The sequence below is a fragment of the Cololabis saira genome, unplaced genomic scaffold (assembly GCF_033807715.1).
Source record: "Cololabis saira isolate AMF1-May2022 unplaced genomic scaffold, fColSai1.1 scf026, whole genome shotgun sequence".
In the NCBI taxonomy this organism is placed as follows: Eukaryota; Metazoa; Chordata; class Actinopteri; order Beloniformes; family Belonidae; genus Cololabis; species Cololabis saira.
In genome coordinates, this window is record NW_026906190.1 from 234039 (window position 1) to 247970 (window position 13932).

The window sequence follows — 13932 nt, forward strand, 5'->3', positions numbered from 1 at the left end:
TCAAATCAACTACATAGACTCCTTTCTCCAATTTTCCGACATTTTCAATAGCTTGCCTTGAAAAATCAGAAGGTAAATCAATGTTATGACAGAAATCCGCTTTTTGGCATTTTCTCAGCGAGAAACAGTCATTTTGTACCTGAAACACTGTAAGTGGTTTGGTGAGTCCAATAATGAAATGAGTCTCTCAAATCAACTACATAGACTCCTTTCTCCAATTTTCCGACATTTTCAATAGCTTGCCTTGAAAAATCAGAAGGTAAATCAATGTTATGACAGAAATCCGCTTTTTGGCATTTTCTCAGCGAGAAACAGTCATTTTGTACCTGAAACACTGTAAGTGGTTTAGTGAGTCCAATAATGAAATGAGTCTCTCAAATCAACTACATAGACTCCTTTCTCCAATTTTCTAACGTTTTCAATAGCTTGCCTTAAAAAATCAGAAGGTAAATCAATGTTATGACAGAAATCCGCTTTTTGGCATTTTCTCAGCGAGAAACAGTCATTTTGTACCTGAAACACTGTAAGTGGTTTGGTGAGTCCAATAATGAAATGAGTCTCTCAAATCAACTACATAGACTCCTTTCTCCAATTTTATGACGTTTTCAATAGCTTGCCTTGAAAAATCAGAAGGTAAATCAATGTTATGACAGAAATCCGCTTTTTGGCATTTTCTCAGCGAGAAACAGTCATTTTGTACCTGAAACACTGTAAGTGGTTTGGTGAGTCCAATAATGAAATGAGTCTCTCAAATCAACTACATAGACACCTTTCTAAAATTTTCTAACGTTTTCAATAGCTTGCCTTAAAAAATCAGAAGGTAAATCAATGTTATGACAGAAATCCGCTTTTTGGCATTTTCTCAGCGAGAAACAGTCATTTTGTACCTGAAACACTGTAAGTGGTTTGGTGAGTCCAATAATGAAATGAGTCGCTCAAATCAACTACATAGACACCTTTCTCCAATTTTCTAACGTTTTCAATAGCTTGCCTTAAAAAATAAGAAGGTAAATCAATGTTATGACAGAAATCCGCTTTTTGGCATTTTCTCAGCGAGAAACAGTCATTTTGTACCTGAAACACTGTAAGTGGTTTGGTGAGTCCAATAATGAAATGAGTCTCTCAAATCAACTACATAGACTCCTTTCTCCAATTTTATGACGTTTTCAATAGCTTGCCTTGAAAAATCAGAAGGTAAATCAATGTTATGACAGAAATCCGCTTTTTGGCATTTTCTCAGCGAGAAACAGTCATTTTGTACCTGAAACACTGTAAGTGGTTTGGTGAGTCCAATAATGAAATGAGTCTCTCAAATCAACTACATAGACTCCTTTCTCCAATTTTCCGACATTTTCAATAGCTTGCCTTGAAAAATCAGAAGGTAAATCAATGTTATGACAGAAATCCGCTTTTTGGCATTTTCTCAGCGAGAAACAGTCATTTTGTACCTGAAACACTGTAAGTGGTTTGGTGAGTCCAATAATGAAATGAGTCTCTCAAATCAACTACATAGACTCCTTTCTCCAATTTTCTAACGTTTTCAATAGCTTGCCTTAAAAAATCAGAAGGTAAATCAATGTTATGACAGAAATCCGCTTTTTGGCATTTTCTCAGCGAGAAACAGTCATTTTGTACCTGAAACACTGTAAGTGGTTTGGTGAGTCCAATAATGAAATGAGTCGCTCAAATCAACTACATAGACTCCTTTCTCCAATTTTATGACGTTTTCAATAGCTTGCCTTGAAAAATCAGAAGGTAAATCAATGTTATGACAGAAATCCGCTTTTTGGCATTTTCTCAGCGAGAAACAGTCATTTTGTACCTGAAACACTGTAAGTGGTTTGGTGAGTCCAATAATGAAATGAGTCTCTCAAATCAACTACATAGACACCTTTCTCCAATTTTCTAACGTTTTCAATAGCTTGCCTTAAAAAATCAGAAGGTAAATCAATGTTATGACAGAAATCCGCTTTTTGGCATTTTCTCAGCGAGAAACAGTCATTTTGTACCTGAAACACTGTAAGTGGTTTGGTGAGTCCAATAATGAAATGAGTCTCTCAAATCAACTACATAGACTCCTTTCTCCAATTTTATGACGTTTTCAATAGCTTGCCTTGAAAAATCAGAAGGTAAATAGATGTTATGACAGAAATCCGCTTTTTGGCATTTTCTCAGCGAGAAACAGTCATTTTGTACCTGAAACACTGTAAGTGGTTTGGTGAGTCCAATAATGAAATGAGTCTCTCAAATCAACTACATAGACTCCTTTCTCCAATTTTATGACGTTTTCAATAGCTTGCCTTGAAAAATCAGAAGGTAAATCAATGTTATGACAGAAATCCGTTTTTTGGCATTTTCTCAGCGAGAAACAGTCATTTTGTACCTGAAACACTGTAAGTGGTTTGGTGAGTCCAATAATGAAATGAGTCTCTCAAATCAACTACATAGACTCATTTCTCCAATTTTCCGACAGTTTCAATAGCTTGCCTTGAAAAATCAGAAGGTAAATCAATGTTATGACAGAAATCCGCTTTTTGGCATTTTCTTAGCGAGAAACAGTCATTTTGTACCTGAAACACTGTAAGTGGTTTGGTGAGTCCAATAATGAAATGAGTCCCTCAAATCAACTACATAGACACCTTTCTCCAATTTTCCAACGTTTTCAATAGCTTGCCTTAAAAAATCAGAAGGTAAATCAATGTTATGACAGAAATCCGCTTTTTGGCATTTTCTCAGCGAGAAACAGTCATTTTGTACCTGAAACACTGTAAGTGGTTTGGTGAGTCCAATAATGAAATGAGTCTCTCAAATCAACTACATAGACTCCTTTCTCCAATTTTCTAACGTTTTCAATAGCTTGCCTTAAAAAATCAGAAGGTAAATCAATGTTATGACAGAAATCCGCTTTTTGGCATTTTCTCAGCGAGAAACAGTCATTTTGTACCTGAAACACTGTAAGTGGTTTGGTGAGTCCAATAATGAAATGAGTCTCTCAAATCAACTACATAGACTCCTTTCTCCAATTTTATGACGTTTTCAATAGCTTGCCTTGAAAAATCAGAAGGTAAATCAATGTTATGACAGAAATCCGTTTTTTGGCATTTTCTCAGCGAGAAACAGTCATTTTGTACCTGAAACACTGTAAGTGGTTTGGTGAGTCCAATAATGAAATGAGTCTCTCAAATCAACTACATAGACACCTTTCTCCAATTTTCTAACGTTTTCAATAGCTTGCCTTTGAGGGTCCCAGATTTCTCCCTGACAAAGAGGTCCTTAACACATTTATAGGGATCTCTGTAGAAGGCAGTCCTCGTTCGCTCTCTCTTCTTATGTTGCCTTCTCAGGCATTCTGCTCTTCGCAGTGCTGCCAGACCTCCGTTTATCCCTGTTGAATCGTTCTGTTCAATGTTATGACAGAAATCCGCTTTTTGGCATTTTCTCAGCGAGAAACAGTCATTTTGTACCTGAAACACTGTAAGAGGTTTGGTGAGTCCAATAATGAAATGAGTCTCTCAAATCAACTTCATAGACTCCTTTCTCCAATTTTCCGACATTTTCAATAGCTTGCCTTGAAAAATCAGAAGGTAAATCAATGTTATGACAGAAATCCGCTTTTTGGCATTTTCTCAGCGAGAAACAGTCATTTTGTACCTGAAACACTGTAAGTGGTTTGGTGAGTCCAATAATGAAATGAGTCCCTCAAATCAACTACATAGACACCTTTCTCCAATTTTCCAACGTTTTCAATAGCTTGCCTTAAAAATCAGAAGGTAAATCAATGTTATGACAGAAATCCGCTTTTTGGCATTTTCTCAGCGAGAAACAGTCATTTTGTACCTGAAACACTGTAAGTGGTTTGGTGAGTCCAATAATGAAATGAGTCTCTCAAATCAACTACATAGACTCCTTTCTCCAATTTTCTGACGTTTTCAATAGCTTGCCTTAAAAAATCAGAAGGTAGGATTCTTAATAGGACTAGCTGTTAATATCCCTAAAATATATCAGCAAGATAACTCCTATCGGACATGACTGTGGGGTGGAGTTTGGACAGGATCGCGGGACACCACCAAATCTACACGTCATCAGTTGTGTGCCTTGTCTTCATCAGGTGTTTCGGCCTCTTAACACAATACACCCTCTTCCAAGGTTGGCCTGCCACAGGCTGATCAGACCTGGGTGTGTGTAATATGGTGGCACCCCGTGGTCATCAAACAGCCCATGTTGCATCCCTCCGTTTCAGCCACAGCCAGTGACTGCTCCGTTCGGCTGCTTTGGCAAGTTCTTTTATTGCCTTCCGCTGGGCCTGTCCTCTGATCCCAACTTCCTTCAGGAGCCGTGTGGTGGACCTGGCTACAAAGCCTCGGCAGCCAACCTCCACTGGCCACACCTTTACGTTCCATCCCCGCGCCTCAGCATCAGCTGCTAGGTTAGCATAACGCAGCGTTTTTCTTTCGAATGCTTCGTCGATGTTATCCTCCCACGGGACAGTCAGCTCCACAATGAAGACACGCCGGCAGGACTTGGACCAGAGGACCAATTCTGGGCGCAGGTTGGTTGCTGCGATTTCTGGCGGGAAAGTGAGCCTCTGGCTGAGGTCTACCCGCATTTCCCAATCCCGGGCTGTGTCCAGTGGGCCTGAGTTTGGAGGTGATGGCTTGGTTCTCCGTTTCTCCCCTTGTCGGACGAATGTTGTCTTCCGTGGGAGGGTGGTCTGGGTTTTGAAAGGCATGGCGTTGATGGTGACCCTCTTGTCCTCAAGTTCGGCAGCCAAGCCCTTCATCCTTGGTTATGGCGCCAGGTGTATCTTCCTTGAGTCAGGCTGGTCTTGCAACCCACCAGGATGTGTTTGAGGGTTGCTGGGGCTGCACACTGCAGGCAGGCTGGGTCCTCTCCATACCAGAGATGTAGGTTGGTTGGAGAGGGCAGGACATCATAAGTGGCTCTGATGATGAAGCTGAGCCTATTAGCCTCCATGCTCCACATCTCATTCCACGTGATTTTCCTCCTCTCCACACCCTCCCACCTCATCCAGCGTCCTTGCTGGGCTTGGGAGACTGCCTTGGCACACCTGGCTGCCTCCCCCTGGTTGCGCACCTCCTCAACCACCATGTGTCGCCGTTCAGACGGAGTAGCCTTTTGCCAAGCGGGTGTTGTTGCTTCCAGGCCAAGACCCCCTCTGCCATGTTGGACTCGTCCCACTATATCCCGGTGTCTGAGGGTGGTCTTTGCCACTGCTACTGCTGCAGATGGTTTCCATTTCCTCCCTGTTGCCAGGTTTGGAGCCGCATCTCTGACGCATGGGTCCCGGGATTCTGTAAGAGTCATTTCCACCCTTGTTTTGGCACATTTGTACTCCTCCACCAGGCTTGAGATTGGAAGGGAGAGCGCTCCATTGCCATACAGGCCTATGCTGGAAAGGCATCTCGGCAGTCCAAGCCACTTCCTCACTTGGGCATTCACCAGTCTCTCAAGCCGATTGACATGAGATAAGGTGACCTCATAGATGGAAATTGGCCACATGAGGCGAGGTAGCAGCCCAAACTTAAAGCACCATAGCTTCAATTTTCCAGGGAGAGCAGTGTTGTTAATCTGCTTGAGGCCGCTGATTGTATCCTGCCTGAGTTGTTCCACCTGCTCAGAGTCTTTAAGTTCTGCGCTATACCATCGGCCAAGGCTTTTGATAGGCTTCTCCAGAACTGTTGGGATTGGCTGGTCGTCCACATAGAACCTTGCATTGGTGAGCTTACCTTTGACAATGGAGATGCTACGGGATTTGCTGGGTTTAATCTCCATTCGTGCCCATTTGATGTTTCCCCGGAGTTTCTCCAGCAGACGTTTGGTACATGCGACCGTTGTTGTTATTGTCGTCATGTCGTCCATGTACGCCCTGATTGGGGGAAGACGGAGCCCGCTCTTCAATCGTTCTCCTCCAACCACCCATCGTGATGCACGAATAAGTAGCTCCATTGCCATTGTAAACACCAGTGGCGAGATGGTGCAGCCCGCCATAATGCCTATCTCAAGGTGCTGCCAGGCAGTTGTACTATCCTGTGCTGTAACACAGAATTGGAGATCCTGGAAGTAGGCTTTGACTAGACTTGTGATGCCCTCTGGCACTTGAAAGAAGTTGAACGCTGTCCACAAGATCTCATGAGGCACTGACCCGAAGGCATTGGCAAGATCTAAAAACACCACATGCAGGTCTTTCTTCTCCTTCTTGGCCGTCTGTACTTGGTGCCCGATGACATTTGTGTGTTCCAAGCAACCTGAGAACCCACTTATCCCTGCCTTTTGCACTGAGGTGTCAACAAAGTTGTTCGCCAGCAGGAATGCTGAGAGCCTACGGGCCACGACACTGAAGAAAATCTTTCCTTCCACATTGAGAAGGCTGATCTGGCGAAACTGCTCGATGGTTGAGGAATTCTTCTCTTTGGGAATCAGGATCCCTCTTGCCCGTCGCCATGCCTTTGGTATCATTCCTTTTTCCCATGCCACTTTCATAAGCTTCCAGAGGTATTTCAAGATGCCTGGCGTGTTCTTATACACCCTGTATGGAATGCCGTTGGGCCCCGGGGCTGAAGCTGTTCTTGCCCGTTTTACTGTGCTCTCAACTTCGCTCCATGTGGGGGGCCTTGTTTCCATCTGGTGCTCAGGTGGTTGGATGGGTGGCATATCCTCCGGAATGCTGGCTGGCACATGCCTCTGTTTGTCGGAGTAGGTCTTCCGAAGATGTTCTTCCAGTTCTCTTATGGGTACTTTGAGGGTCCCAGATTTCTCCCTGACAAAGAGGTCCTTAACAAATTTATAGGGATCTCTGTAGAAGGCAGTCCTCGTTCGCTCTCTCTTCTTATGTTGCCTTCTCAGGCATTCTGCTCTTCGCAGTGCTGCCAGACGCTGCTTGATGTCGCCCTGTAGTGCCCCAAGGCCTTTCCTTTCCACTTCCGTGGCCTTCTTCCATTGTTTCCTCAGGCACCTCCTTTCTTTCACGAGTCTCTGAATCTCTTGTTGTCTCCTGGACTTGAGATGAGCAGATGGTTCCTTCTGTGTCTGCAAGTTCTCACGTTTCACACCAAATCTCTCTGCTCCATAGCTATAAATGGTCTCTCCGATCTTGTCCAGTTTTTTCTCCACACCCCCTTTCAGACCTTCTAAAAGGTGGACGAGGTCTGTGTCTGTGGTTTCCCACTCCTTTTTCTGACAGGATTTAGGCCACAAGATTTGAGGTTTTCGTCCAGTCAGCCTCCGCTCTACTGCTGTCTGTGGCTGGATGGGCTCTGGGCTGATGTTCATAAATGAATCTGTGCTTGATTGAGCTTCGTCTGGGGTTCTGATACCCTGTGGACTGTGGTGAATATCCTGCCATTGGGCTTCACTCGACTGATTTGCCCTACCTCTAAGGAAGTAATGGTCAATGCGAGGCCCCTTGTTAAGCTCTCTCAGACACTTGAAACAATGTTATTACAGAAATCCGCTTTTTGGCAGTTTCTCAGCGAGAAACAGTCATTTTGAACCTGAAACACTGTAAGTGGTTTGGTGAGTCCAATAATGAAATGAGTCTCTCAAATCAACTACATAGACTCTTTTCTCCAATTTTCTAACGTTTTCAATAGCTTGCCTTAAAAAATCAGAAGGTAAATCAATGTTATGACAGAAATCCGCTTTTTGGCATTTTCTCAGCGAGAAACAGTCATTTTGTACCTGAAACACTGTAAGTGGTTTGGTGAGTCCAATAATGAAATGAGTCGCTCAAATCAACTACATAGACACCTTTCTCCAATTTTCTAACGTTTTCAATAGCTTGCCTTAAAAAATCAGAAGGTAAATCAATGTTATGACAGAAATCCGCTTTTTGGCATTTTCTCAGCGAGAAACAGTCATTTTACCTGAAACACTGTAAGTGGTTTGGTGAGTCCAATAATGAAATGAGTCTCTCAAATCAACTACATAGACTCCTTTCTCCAATTTTCCTACATTTTCAATAGCTTGCCTTGAAAAATCAGAAGGTAAATCAATGTTATGACAGAAATCCGCTTTTTGGCATTTTCTCAGCGAGAAACAGTCATTTTGTACCTGAAACACTGTAAGTGGTTTGGTGAGTCCAATAATGAAATGAGTCTCTCAAATCAACTACATAGACTCCTTTCTCCAATTTTCCGACATTTTCAATAGCTTGCCTTGAAAAATCAGAAGGTAAATCAATGTTATGACAGAAATCCGCTTTTTGGCATTTTCTCAGCGAGAAACAGTCATTTTGTACCTGAAACACTGTAAGTGGTTTGGTGAGTCCAATAATGAAATGAGTCCCTCAAATCAACTACATAGACACCTTTCTCCAATTTTCCAACGTTTTCAATAGCTTGCCTTAAAAAATCAGAAGGTAAATCAATATTATGACAGAAATCCGCTTTTTGGCATTTTCTCAGCGAGAAACAGTCATTTTGTACCTGAAACACTGTAAGTGGTTTGGTGAGTCCAATAATGAAATGAGTCTCTCAAATCAACTACATATACTCCTTTCTCCAATTTTCTAACGTTTTCAATAGCTTGCCTTAAAAAATCAGAAGGTAAATCAATGTTATGACAGAAATCCGCTTTTTGGCATTTTCTCAGCGAGAAACAGTCATTTTGTACCTGAAACACTGTAAGTGGTTTGGTGAGTCCAATAATGAAATGAGTCTCTCAAATCAACTACATAGACACCTTTCTCCAATTTTCTAACGTTTTCAATAGCTTACCTTAAAAAATAAGAAGGTAAATCAATGTTATGACAGAAATCCGCTTTTTGGCATTTTCTCAGCGAGAAACAGTCATTTTGTACCTGAAACACTGTAAGAGGTTTGGTGAGTCCAATAATGAAATGAGTCTCTCAAATCAACTACATAGACACCTTTCTCCAATTTTCTAACGTTTTCAATAGCTTGCCTTAAAAAATAAGAAGGTAAATCAATGTTATGACAGAAATCCGCTTTTTGGCATTTTCTCAGCGAGAAACAGTCATTTTGTACCTGAAACACTGTAAGAGGTTTGGTGAGTCCAATAATGAAATGAGTCTCTCAAATCAACTACATAGACTCCTTTCTCCAATTTTATGACGTTTTCAATAGCTTGCCTTGAAAAATCAGAAGATAAATCAATGTTATGACAGAAATCCGCTTTTTGGCATTTTCTCAGCGAGAAACAGTCATTTTGTACCTGAAACACTGTAAGTGGTTTGGTGAGTCCAATAATGAAATGAGTCCCTCAAATCAACTACATAAACACCTTTCTCCAATTTTCCAACGTTTTCAATAGCTTGCCTTAAAAAATCAGAAGGTAAATCAATGTTATGACAGAAATCCGCTTTTTGGCATTTTCTCAGCGAGAAACAGTCATTTTGTACCTGAAACACTGTAAGTGGTTTGGTGAGTCCAATAATGAAATGAGTCTCTCAAATCAACTACATAGACTCCTTTCTCCAATTTTCTGACGTTTTCAATAGCTTGCCTTAAAAAATCAGAAGGTAGGATTCTTAATAGGACTAGCTGTTAATATCCCTAAAATATATCAGCACGATAACTCCTATCGGACATGACTGTGGGGCAGGGCCGGACTGGGCCCCCAAATCAGGCCGGGAGACATACATCAGTCAGGCCACTCACTCAATGCGCGTGCACATTTTTAAAATGAATTAATTCCCATTTTTACCATCCTGTGGATGTATTTTCATACCAGTATTGAGGACTCTATTTCTTTCTCCTGTAGACCTGTACTGCCTTTTGTCCAGCATATGGGCTAGAGTGTATGTGCATATTCTATTACCTTTGTATTTTTGTTCAGACCAACAAACTACTTTGTGTTTAAATTAGTAATACACAGTCTCTTTACATTTCCATTGCCATGGGAAAATAAATAATTAGTTAATTACTTTCTTACTTTCATGAATATTGGTCAGTGATCAATATAGTATTCTCTATTTCCAAACTTAGTGTAATAATGATCAAATGAAACAGACAAGGCTGGTGAAAATCACAAACGTATTATTATTGAATAATAATTCACACTAAACAATTCACACAACACACACACACACACACACACACACACACACACACACACACACAGGCAGGCAGGGATATAAAACTGACTGCAACCAGCCAAATACAGCACTGAGCACAACCACACTGGCAAACACAATATTGACTAGGAGACAGCAGTATCACTTGTGTTTGATGTTGTTTTTAAATTTAAGTTTAATAAAATCTAATGTTGTTGTTGCTGAGGGTACAGTGGGGGTACATGGAACAACAAAACAATTTAACAAAAGTGTTCTATCAACATTCATTATCAATAATATCAAATTCATTTTTATATCTGGCCTGGCTCTCATGCTCCCATTTCCAAAACCACTCCAGTAATCAGTGTGACAGTTACCATCCAGAAAGGAGAAAGCAGTGTGTGTTTTACTTTAAACTTACTTTTTGATTGCACTTGTATGACTTGTTCAGAAGATGACGACTGGCTGGCAGTGGGGCCCGGGCCACTGGGGGGGGCGGAGGGCCTGCCGAACATTTCTGTTAATTTTAGACATTTTGAGGCTTCCTCCTCGAGTGCCTTTTTTTTTTTGTCCCTCTCCCGTTCCGCGCCACCTTTCCTCTTATTTTTCCGATCCATAACGTCACATTAACAGTTATATTTAATTACATTCGCCTGATCGCCTCTTCTCTCTTGACTGTCTCTCATTTTGACCAATCCGCTGCACTGCAGCAGAGGTAGGGGGTGTGCCCCAACCAGGCCAGCTGAGAGCGAGAGCCATGCAGTCCTGGGTAGAGTATCATGTTACGGTGCTCACTCACTGAGTCTCTGTAGCGCATAGAAACGCTGCCTGCCCTGAATGCCTGGCCTGCGCTGGATTTTTTTTAGAAACACTGCACCTGAATGTCTGGCCTATGCTGGATTTTTTTTTTTTTTTAAGAAACGCTGCGCCTGGATGCCCATTGCCTGGCCTGCGCTGGATTTTTTTTTTTTTTTTTTTTTTTTTTTTTTTTAATTTTTTTTTTTTTTTTTTTTTTTTTTGCAGGCAGGCAGGCAGGCCACTAGGTGGCGGGCCACCGGGAAATGTCCCGGTTTTCCCGATGGTCAGTCCGGGCCTGCTGTGGGGTGGAGTTTGGACAGGATCGCGGGGCACCACCAAATCTACACGTCATCAGTTGTGTGCCTTGTCTTCATCAGGTGTTTCGGCCTCTTAACACAATACACAATTCCAAGGTTGGCCTGCCACAGGCTGATCAGACCTGGGTGTGTGTAATATGGTGGCACCCCGTGGTCATCAAACAGCCCATGTTGCATCCCTCCGTTTCAGCCACAGCCAGTGACTGCTCCGTTCGGCTGCTTTGGCAAGTTCTTTTATTGCCTTCCGCTGGGCCTGTCCTCTGATCCCAACTTCCTTCAGGAGCCGTGTGGTGGACCTGGCTACAAAGCCTCGGCAGCCAACCTCCACTGGCCACACCTTTACGTTCCATCCCCGCGCCTCAGCATCAGCTGCTAGGTTAGCATAACGCAGCGTTTTTCTTTCGAATGCTTCGTCGATGTTATCCTCCCACGGGACAGTCAGCTCCACAATGAAGACACGCCGGCAGGACTTGGACCAGAGGACCAAATCTGGGCGCAGGTTGGTTGCTGCGATTTCTGGCGGGAAAGTGAGCCTCTGGCTGAGGTCTACCCGCATTTCCCAATCCCGGGCTGTGTCCAGTGGGCCTGAGTTTGGAGGTGATGGCTTGGTTCTCCGTTTCTCCCCTTGTCGGACGAATGTTGTCTTCCGTGGGAGGGTGGTCTGGGTTTTGAAAGGCATGGCGTTGATGGTGACCCTCTTGTCCTCAAGTTCGGCAGCCAAGCCCTTCAACCCTTGGTTATGGCGCCAGGTGTATCTTCCTTGAGTCAGGCTGGTCTTGCAACCCACCAGGATGTGTTTGAGGGTTGCTGGGGCTGCACACTGCAGGCAGGCTGGGTCCTCTCCATACCAGAGATGTAGGTTGGTTGGAGAGGGCAGGACATCATAAGTGGCTCTGATGATGAAGCTGAGCCTATTAGCCTCCATGCTCCACATCTCATTCCACGTGATTTTCCTCCTCTCCACACCCTCCCACCTCATCCAGCGTCCTTGCTGGGCTTGGGAGACTGCCTTGGCACACCTGGCTGCCTCCCCCTGGTTGCGCACCTCCTCAACCACCATGTGTCGCCGTTCAGACGGAGTAGCCTTTTGCCAAGCGGGTGTTGTTGCTTCCAGGCCAAGACCCCCTCTGCCATGTTGGACTCGTCCCACTATATCCCGGTGTCTGAGGGTGGTCTTTGCCACTGCTACTGCTGCAGATGGTTTCCATTTCCTCCCTGTTGCCAGGTTTGGAGCCGCATCTCTGACGCATGGGTCCCGGGATTCTGTAAGAGTCATTTCCACCCTTGTTTTGGCACATTTGTACTCCTCCACCAGGCTTGAGATTGGAAGGGAGAGCGCTCCATTGCCATACAGGCCTATGCTGGAAAGGCATCTCGGCAGTCCAAGCCACTTCCTCACTTGGGCATTCACCAGTCTCTCAAGCCGATTGACATGAGATAAGGTGACCTCATAGATGGAAATTGGCCACATGAGGCGAGGTAGCAGCCCAAACTTAAAGCACCATAGCTTCAATTTTCCAGGGAGAGCAGTGTTGTTAATCTGCTTGAGGCCGCTGATTGTATCCTGCCTGAGTTGTTCCACCTGCTCAGAGTCTTTAAGTTCTGCGCTATACCATCGGCCAAGGCTTTTGATAGGCTTCTCCAGAACTGTTGGGATTGGCTGGTCGTCCACATAGAACCTTGCATTGGTGAGCTTACCTTTGACAATGGAGATGCTACGGGATTTGCTGGGTTTAATCTCCATTCGTGCCCATTTGATGTTTCCCCGGAGTTTTTCCAGCAGACGTTTGGTACATGCGACCGTTGTTGTTATTGTCGTCATGTCGTCCATGTACGCCCTGATTGGGGGAAGACGGAGCCCGCTCTTCAATCGTTCTCCTCCAACCACCCATCGTGATGCACGAATAAGTAGCTCCATTGCCATTGTAAACACCAGTGGCGAGATGGTGCAGCCCGCCATAATGCCTATCTCAAGGTGCTGCCAGGCAGTTGTACTATCCTGTGCTGTAACACAGAATTGGAGATCCTGGAAGTAGGCTTTGACTAGACTTGTGATGCCCTCTGGCACTTGAAAGAAGTTGAACGCTGTCCACAAGATCTCATGAGGCACTGACCCGAAGGCATTGGCAAGATCTAAAAACACCACATGCAGGTCTTTCTTCTCCTTCTTGGCCGTCTGTACTTGGTGCCCGATGACATTTGTGTGTTCCAAGCAACCTGAGAACCCACTTATCCCTGCCTTTTGCACTGAGGTGTCAACAAAGTTGTTCGCCAGCAGGAATGCTGAGAGCCTACGGGCCACGACACTGAAGAAAATCTTTCCTTCCACATTGAGAAGGCTGATCTGGCGAAACTGCTCGATGGTTGAGGAATTCTTCTCTTTGGGAATCAGGATCCCTCCTGCCCGTCGCCATGCCTTTGGTATCATTCCTTTTTCCCATGCCACTTTCATAAGCTTCCAGAGGTATTTCAAGATGCCTGGCGTGTTCTTATACACCCTGTATGGAATGCCGTTGGGCCCCGGGGCTGAAGCTGTTCTTGCCCGTTTTACTGTGCTCTCAACTTCGCTCCATGTGGGGGGCCTTGTTTCCATCTGGTGCTCAGGTGGTTGGATGGGTGGCATATCCTCCGGAATGCTGGCTGGCACATGCCTCTGTTTGTCGGAGTAGGTCTTCCGAAGATGTTCTTCCAGTTCTCTTATGGGTACTTTGAGGGTCCCAGATTTCTCCCTGACAAAGAGGTCCTTAACAAATTTATAGGGATCTCTGTAGAAGGCAGTCCTCG